The sequence below is a fragment of the Austrofundulus limnaeus genome, unplaced genomic scaffold, assembly GCF_001266775.1.
Source record: "Austrofundulus limnaeus strain Quisiro unplaced genomic scaffold, Austrofundulus_limnaeus-1.0 Scaffold41, whole genome shotgun sequence".
Lineage (NCBI taxonomy): Eukaryota > Metazoa > Chordata > Actinopteri > Cyprinodontiformes > Rivulidae > Austrofundulus > Austrofundulus limnaeus.
Genome location: NW_013952443.1, coordinates 2,196,821 through 2,205,702, shown reverse-complemented (window position 1 = coordinate 2,205,702; position 8,882 = coordinate 2,196,821). Strand labels below are relative to the sequence as shown.

General features: G+C 37.5%; 1 protein-coding gene across 1 annotated transcript in view; it reads left to right on the top strand.

Moving 5' to 3' along the window:
* fcho1 (FCH and mu domain containing endocytic adaptor 1) overlaps positions 1-8,882 on the top strand; it is a gene marked incomplete in the record, with an annotated part of 51,566 nt that overhangs the window by 11,842 nt on the left and 30,842 nt on the right.

Below are 8,882 nucleotides of genomic sequence, written 5' to 3'. Positions count from 1 at the left end.
TTTACCTTAGAGGTGCAACACTTTGTTGCTATTAAAATAACATTAATTGTTCTCTATATATTAAATATATATTTAAAAGCTCACTTGTAGCCATCTCCATATTGAATTAAATTTGTGAATTTATTGTTTTAGGTTTGTGACACCATCTTGAGACATTCACAAGCACRGTGTAGCACATTGTGCYACACTGCTGCAGGCAGACAGGTTCYTGMAGGACAGTTCTCTGAAGCAGCACTGAAGACCATGGAGGCTCACCCAATGCTGAACAGGACCAAGAAGTCTGATGTAGTTCAGGAGCTGCAGTGGTGATGTCTCTGTCCCAGCTGCTCTTCATGGAGAACAATCTGCAGGACATCTTCAGAGACTATGTCTCTGCTGAAGATTCTCATCACATCTCCTCTGACCACGGCTGAATCTGAGAGGAGCTTCTCAACACTGAAGAGAATCCAGACTTTCCTCATGTACACAACATCACATCTCACTGCACTGATCATGCTATATAGAGAAGAATCTGGTTAAAACATCCCTGACTTTAACCAGAGTCATGAAGAAATTTGCTTCTCAGTAACAGAAGAGCAAAATTTATGTACAGAGAATAAAACACTACATGACATCGTAATGCTGTTTTATTATTTTCATTTGTTTAATAAATACACTGTTGTGATACAACTTAGTACATGTTTGTTTGCTTTTGGAGATGAGCCTATTTTGGAGTTGTAGCCCCCCCTGGAGAAAAATCCGCCAGCCGCCACTGTGCTAGAACTGTTTGTATTGTCCAGAACTGAGACCCTTGTATTTTCTTTCACTGCCCAGATATTTTATTAAATCTTTCAGGTGTTTTTGTATTTCTCTTCCCCTTCTGTCTGCCTCTTTTTGTTTTTTGTTCCTTCARTTTTTCTTTTTGTTTTGTCCCCACACACCTGCTACATCTATTTCAGGCGTGTCCTACTTCTCTTTCTCTTCCACCTGCACTTAAAAATGTCTTCAGGTATACGTAGTTTTGTATGGTGGACTAAAGTCAGGTGCTTCTTTATAATGAATTTTCTTTGACAAAATCTTGCTAGTGATAGTGACACATTTTAAGTCTTTTGGTTTCTGACTCTGTTTTTTGGATTTCGGGTGACATTTTCACTTTTAACCTGTTTGAAAAGACACCTCAAACCTCTGATCTGCATTTGTTTGATGTTACATATTTTGTGTTTTAGCATAAATTAAAAATGACTGAGTTCAGAAATGTTCAAAATGTATGCATATTCACAAGTTCTTGGTCTTTGTACAAGGAGAATTTAGCCCTTGTGTTTGTTGCGGTTAGTGCATTTGAGTAGCTCTGCTTTYTTGTTTTTCCTTAGAAAATAACAGTAATTTTTGGAGCAAATGTGAGGTAATACAAAAGTAAACACAAAACAAGAAGGGATGTTTTTTTAAACCCAAAAATCTGTGTAAACAAATGGCTCTTTAGTTAATTAATCAAAGAAGTCACTTGGGACCAAGTCTCAAACTGAGCCTTGTCTTGTTTGGCTGAAGATAATTTGCAGTTTCTTAAAAAATGTCTTCATCAAGCTGTTCTTTTCCCACTAACTACRTAAAATATGTGCTTACAGCCCACAAGGGAAAGCAATCCGCTATTAAAAAAAGTACATTCTTATTAAATAAGGGTGCTGCTCAGCCATTTGTTTCATCATATGAATATTCACTACTCAATTATCCCCAAAAATTGAATTAGAATTCCCATCTGAGAAATTTAAGATTCATTAAATCTGTTATGCATATTTAACAAATAATTTATTCTGTTAAAAATTCATCCCAGCTTTCAGTTGAACCACTGATACAGTATTGAGGTTTGAAGTTTTTGAATGGTGTTAAGCTTGAATTGTTGACCTCATCCTKCAGTTAAAAGTAAGGACATAACTCAGTTGGTGTCTTACCCCTAATTTACACTAGTTGTGTTTCCGCTCCGCTGTGCAGTTCGCAGCCGTTCGTTTGCGCCCCAATTTATACAGCATCCACTCTGCTCCGGTGCAAAGCGCAGAGGAGGTCCGAGAAGCGTKTGCAGGAAATGCGAGATTGTGCAATAAATCTAGTGATAAATGTAGAAGTCAGAGCAAAATAATTAATTCTGTGGAAGACGGACTCCAAACAGCTCAAACTGCACATTTATTCTTTTTGAAACTTCTGATTTCAAAATAAAATCCACATGCATTATGTGTGTCTGCATATGCTGCATGCTACTGTACATGTTGCCATCTGCTTCCCAAACAGAACAATACATTTTGACTGTGTGTGTGTGTGTGTGTGTGTGTGTGTGTGTAATAGCTAGAAATTCAACAAACTTAGTTTGCCTTTGGTGAATTATTTCGAAAATAGTGAGAATCTAATTTTAGTGGATCGCCGTCCACTCACCACCGCCCTGAGCCAGTGTAAATACTCGTTGATTATAACGGCTAAGGAGGTACCCAATCACAAGTAGGGCCAGCTCTGCCCACACTATGTACTGCAGAGACCCCTACTTGGTTCCGCAGTTTTTTGTGGTTTTTTTTTTGTCCCAGCCTCCATCCACCCACAAGACATTTAAAACTTTCTGCTATTGCAGAGTTACAAGATCTCAGTCCCAATCCCGTCATCAGATTGTTTTATCTTTGCAGTGTGTTAAGTTTACAGAAACTATGTATTCTTGTTCCAAAGTGGGGCCCAACCAAAAAAGCTGGACTAGATACTGTCCAAGAAGATGCACTTACTGTTTCAAAAATAATAACAGATCTACAAACATGAGACCGTATATTTGGCCGTTTCTCAGTTTAATGAGGCCAGCATCACATCTCTCTTATTACTTCTGAATCTTGCTTTTCTGTTGTGGTTGTAAAAACAACAAATAATATTTCYCTTCATGTTCCTACTTTACCTTTAATCTCTTTTCTCATATTAGATCTMCTGTCCTCTTTTCTTCCACCTTTTCAGACATCTTTTTATCAATAGACACAGTTTGATATGAAAATGATTTTTAAATCCTACTTGCATTAAATTGTGGAGCATAAATAAATATTTGAAGGATAGCCATGTATTTTCAGGAACTATTTAGTTTCCTTAATTTTGCACAACAGAGGAACRAATTTTGAATGTGAATTGTTACAATACAGAACAAAAAAAGTAATCTGTGCTGCAGTGATGTTGGTTACCTGCTCCTGTTGTTACTGATGCCTCTCTGCTTTGGGAGTGTTCATTCTGCTCAACCTGCCCAGTAAGCAGGAAAAGTTTGTGCGAGTCAGCAAAACTCACAGCTGCACTGACAGACAGTTCAGCCAGTTAAATGGCTTCATGATGCTGTCAGTGGCAGAAGTTTGGGAAACAAATGGCTTCTTTTTGACAGCGGCTATGAAATAAGGCAGTTGCATTATGCAGTGTACTGATCAGATGTGTTTGGAGTAATTGTTTGTGTCTCATAGACGCAAGATGTCTTTTGTTGTTTAGCACTGATGAAGCTTTATCCATCAGGCCCACCAATCAGTGCCCCCCCCTTCCCCGACCCCAATTTATCTGAAAAAAGGGGTGTCTGGACATACAAAAATGGTTATTGCTCAAAAACTATTAAACATAGGAGCTTCAGGTTTGTTTGTTTTTTTAGCTCTGATGAAGCTCTATCCATCAGACCCACTAATCAGTGCCCCACCCCCCAACAAAAAAGACCACCACCCAAACCAGTACAATTTTGGGATGCACCTAGTAGCATGACATTAACTGTATTAGGAATAAAGTCTTCTGAGTTTTTGTGCATTTGTGCATGCGGGGGTCATTATTTTACCACTATGCGGTATCTAGTTTAGAAAATGGATAAATAATTTCTCCTTCCTTTGGAAGTAAACCTCTGACCCTCATCAGTGGTCCACTGCTCCTGAATCTTCGTGAGAAACTWGTTCACAAACAGATTTTACACTTCCCTGTGAACCTCCCCCAAGTTTCTTTCGTCTCAACTCCCGTTTGCCTCATTGTCATGATAATGAACTTGATCATGCATGACCAAACTGGTCAACTTAAGTGATGAAAAAGAAATCAGCCAGAGGGGAAAGTATGGGGGAGTTGCACATATCAGATATGAAGAAGTTTCATAAAGGATCAAGGAATACATTAGGGAACTCTAGAGCTTTTGGTCGGTGTCCAGCTCCTTTTGGAATTTGCGGTCAGATTGTTTAGCATAAATCTGCATCTACAAATGCCATCTTTTCTTTCATCTGCTCGCTCAAACAGGGATGTTTACACTTTTACACGAGTGAAGTTTTGCATCCCTTCTAGAAGACTTGTAGTTTAGTCACACTTTGTCCTTAGGCACGTTTTGTTTTTTGCACCTCACAGCCGTAGCAGATTCAGACACAATTCAGCAACTTCCTGTACTTGTAACCCTGATCTACTGAAATCCTTATAATTCAGAATTCATGTTATCTGAACCTGTAATTCCCCAAAATTCTCATAGTTTGTGCAGATCATGCAAAAGTAAAATTAGTGCCAACAACCCTTGAACATCCAGTGGAGGGCAAATCTCTTAAATTTCCAGCATTTACTGTATTTACTGGTCCACCCATGTGGAGATAATGGACAAAAAGGGCTGTTTGCCAGAGATTAACATAATTGCAGGTAGAGTTTTTTTTACAATAACAATAAATTTTGTCCATTTGACATAAAAGCCACAAAACAACAATGATGAAACAGTATTTGAAATCAGAGCATTAAAGAAAATTGCAGGAAGCTTACATGAGTTATTGAAAATATTGTGCAATTCAGAGTCAGGTGGTCCAGCAACAGTAGTGGCACTTTTGCCTGACCTGCTTTGAGTGAAATAAACAAGATAACTGCTTGATTTTTAGGATAAAACAGCAATTGTTCAAGCAATATCTCCTGAACATCATCTGCATTGTAACACTGATTCTGCTCACATTTTTTCAAATGAATCACAAGTTTTCATGGTGGCTGCCATCAAACGCTTTGCAGAACCCTTTGAGCTTTGTAAGAGACAAGCTCTCTTTGTCTCAGCCAGCAGTGGTGGTCAGGTGCTGCATTCAGCTCTGAGGAGGCAGGTGTCTGGTTGGTTGGTTGGTTGGTTGGTTGAACCTGGCAGCTCACCTTTCTGTGGCGGGGTAGAATTTCAACAGAAGGTATCCGACATCAAGAAGGAAAAGGCAGAACTGGAGAACTCCTTCAAACACATTGTTTTATTATAAGCACCAAAGCCACTGATAATACAGTAATGCACTTAAATATTTTCATTGGAAATTTGTGATATGTTTATTAAGGGTATTGCTTAGTCTCATCAGTTTTATTCCCCAAATTTGTTAGCATAATATGTTTTACACTATAAAAAAACGTTTGTTTTTCAAACATTTTCTCACAAGTTTTTGTGTATAAAGTTTGAAATGTATGAGGACACTGAGATTTTTATTGTTAGACACACGATTGTATAAACATTACATAAAAATTAGAAACGCCAGCTTTTTATATATGTTAAGTTTTGTTTTTTGTACAAGTTTGGGACATTTTTATTTTAGCTGCCGTTTTACTTCATCTAAAAGACTGAGGGTCAAGACTGGGTTTAGAATTTCACACAAGGATTTATGTCAGGGTTAGGTCAAGGGGTTACGCAGGGCATTGTGTCAGAGAATGTCCTCACAAAGACACCTTTATATGTGTTTTATGTCTTAAAGTAAATTTTAATTTTAAATGCAATATAATTTTGTCAAAACAGATGCAAATATTCACTCAAGCTTATTGTATTCTTGTATTGAAGAATAAACTATTGGAATCACTGTTCAAACTACAGTTTAATCTGTAAAATATGTGTACAAGAGTTGCCTGTGCCAAGTTTAAATATCTAATGAACGTATCAAAACACAAAGGTAATCAGTTTAATGTAAAAAAGAGTTTTTTGTATTGTGCAAAACTCATAAAAAATTAACCATAATCTTTATTAAAAGACAGTTCAGTTCTTGGTAACACTTTCTTTTATGGTACCCTTATTACCATGTAATTACAAGGTAATAAAAATATAATTAAATGTAATTACTACTTTATTACCATGTTATTACGTGGTAATTAGGGTACAGTTTTACTATGTAATTGTCTGCAGTAATGTAGCACTTGGTAATGTATTACAATTCACAATGYAACACCTAAATAAGTAGTAGGTAATTTGGACAGTTTTAAAGTTTTATTTTATTGCAATTAACCACTAACCCCAAAATTTAGTTGCATCCTTTTGGTTATAAATAGTGTTGAGTTACTATTGAATAGTAATTTGATTGTAGYTACCCAATAAAGGTAGTTTTACTAACAGTAGTTTTTCTTTTGTACCCTAATTACCACGTAATTACATGGTAATAAGGGTACCATTAAAAAAAAAACATTACCCAGTTCTTTTGGGTATGCTGTGCAAAAACAGTATAGTTCTGAAATGTTTGTAATAGTTTTAATACAATACTAATACTTTTTTGGACATTGTAAAAAATACACTAGAAAGAGATTGTGTGCATCCATGCCTTAGTGTAGGGGGTAGGCTCAAAGTGAATTAAGCCTTTCTACATATCTCTCATAAACAAGGTTATGAGGAAAGTTTTACCAAGGTATTTTCTCATTTCCACATGACACGTCACCCGTAACACATCAGTTTTACCTGGTGATAGCTTCTTAACCAAACCCTGGGTAGTCACTGCTTCACCTCCGATCAGTCAGGGAACTTTTTAATCGGCCCACTCACTGTTCTTCGGCGAAAAGGTGTTATTTCGGACAACTTTTCGTCTGTTTCGATCCTCACCAGAAAGATTCAAGCTGATGCATCCGGTTCCTCCTTTCAAAATAAAATCTCCCCTCGGGAGGTAAAACACTTGGAAACTTCCAGTCTCGGGTGGGACAGTCGGCGGCGTGYCGCTGTCCYGGCCGTTAGATCTCCCTAATTGGCTTATGGGCAAGACCTAACGAGCCAAGCTGGCTTCTCCGGAGAGAAACTCAGCCTTCCTTCCCAGTTTGGCATCCAGGAAGAAGTGTTCCGTCACTCAAAGGCGTCCGTGTTAGTAATCGAAGCGGACGACTTTGGTTCCGCCCTCAGGCTTAAGATGAGTCAGGAAAAAGAGGAAAGATAAGACTTGCTAGCCAGGCGCCAGCCAAGGTTAAATTCTGTGGTTATTCACAGCAGAATATGATAACATTTCTTTTCAACTTTTCTTCTGATAGACTCTAAGAGAAATCACTGCAAAACATTTATGATGATTAATTAACATTTCTGTTTAAGTAATCAGTCTGAACCATTCTGTTATTCCAGATAAATGAAAGATTTTCTCAGGAAAAATTCACAATTATATTACTGTGTTCCCAGTAAAATAAAAACAGTGATTTATTCAAAAACACAATGAAAACATGGTAATGATTTTCTCTGTGATTTTTTTTTACCATTAATTAATCTTTTAGGCATGATAAAAGAGTAGAAGTGATTCCACTTCCTTGTGACAGTCATTATTATGATTTAACAAATGCATAAACATTCTTAGTTAAACAACAAATGAATCATGAACAGAAAAGATTGTTCTGTCCATTATCTGATTAAGAGACCTGAGAAATTCTCCTAGGGTTGAAATGACCTGTCACGGCCTAAATAGAGTTCAGTTTGTGACAGAGTTCCTGCCTTCTCAGTAGGCCTTTCCGAGGCCTGCTTCGAGGCAGTAAATCTTGTTTCTTCACTCGAGGTGACCCCTACATTAGCATTGGTCTTTTTTTTCTTTTTTTATCTTATCTCCTCAACCTGATCACCTGTTTCTCTTCTTGCCTGCTGGGATTGAGTTGCCCGGCCTGCACATTTAATTCTGCATTGCCTGCTTTCTTTTGAAGCTGTGTAAAGTGAAGTGTGAGCCCGTGTGCTGACCCTTTCTTTGGCATTCCAGCCATTCCCCTGGTACCTGGGAAAGGGTTCTGCTCTCCTCAAACGGGGTATTTTTAGTCCCAACGAACAGCTGGCTGTGTTCCTGTCTGCATAAGGAGCACAAATGTCTGACTAAAAAACGTGGTGAGGCTGACGTGCCCGCACACCCTTTAGTAGCAGTTCTGCTGCCTCAGTCTGGATTATTATGCAACGACAGTTGTAGTTTTGTGTAATTACACCAGGGATGGGTGTGAGGTGATGGTGTTGTTGGGGTTAAATCTGCTTACCTGGCTGCATGATACGACTTGTCTCAACAACTTCTTTTAACTGTGGTTTTCAGACATTTTAATGGTGCGTAGTCATGTTGTCCTTATGTGTGTGTTTGACAAATGAATATCAGATTAAGGAACCAGTTCTGCTGGAGTGGAGAAGCAAATCAGAGCCCCACGATGTTAGCAGTTGGTTCTGAGATGTTCTTATTTTGAACATAAGCCATATTTGATTAAAGTGATTTATGCATAAACAATCTTCTACAGAAAGGAAATATAGATTTTTCTTATGTGAAATATATAAATAAAAACTATAAATGTTGCATCATACTGAAAGTTCAGTTAGGTAAGACATAGTAGAATATGTGTCCTTGTTATTGCTGATCCCAAATAAAGTACGGCCAGTCACACAAACAAATTCTTCCTTTACCACAACCCCAAAAAAAAGCTAACATGCGGCAATCACAAGACTCCAGTTATCCTCACAGGATCAATTTTAAAGTCAGTGAATTTTCTCAAAATCAACTTAGTGCAGGAAAACATTCAATTACAGTGGGTAGATAGGAGCAGAAAGCATACAGGTGCTGGTCATAAAATTAGAATATCATGAAAAAGTAGATTTATTTCAGTAATTCCATTTAAAAAGTGAAACTTGTATATTATATTCATACATTACATACAAACTCATATATTTCAAATGTTTATTTCCTTTAATTTTGATG